Genomic DNA, 418 nt, shown 5'->3' with positions numbered 1-418 from the left:
CGGACATATCAAAGGGTATAGGGACTTATCCATACTTATCCATCCGCATATGGGTACAACTGCATATCTAAGGGGTTATCCGCTTAAATAAGCGACACATGATCTTGTTCTGGACACATCAGGCTGGACTCTGATGCCGGACCTTTTCTAGATAGAAACCAGGCTCCTTCTGGACCATGACATCATTCTGACATCATAGGTAGGAGCTAGGCTCAGGCACTAGGCCATAGGCCGGTCAATTCTGGACCCTAGGCCCAGGGCAGGGCAGGGCCAGACTATAACATCATATATGACATCATAGAGCACATGATACTTAGTAATCCTTACCCAGCTAGGTACCAGGGGTCCATTACCGGTCCCTGGGGGATTTTCCCTCATGTATATAAGGCAGCATCCTGGGGCACCCTGTTCCCCAGTT

The sequence above is a fragment of the Postia placenta genome (genome assembly GCF_002117355.1).
Source record: "Postia placenta MAD-698-R-SB12 unplaced genomic scaffold POSPLAscaffold_20, whole genome shotgun sequence".
Taxonomy (NCBI): domain Eukaryota; kingdom Fungi; phylum Basidiomycota; class Agaricomycetes; order Polyporales; family Adustoporiaceae; genus Rhodonia; species Rhodonia placenta.
This window is presented reverse-complemented; position numbering follows the sequence as displayed.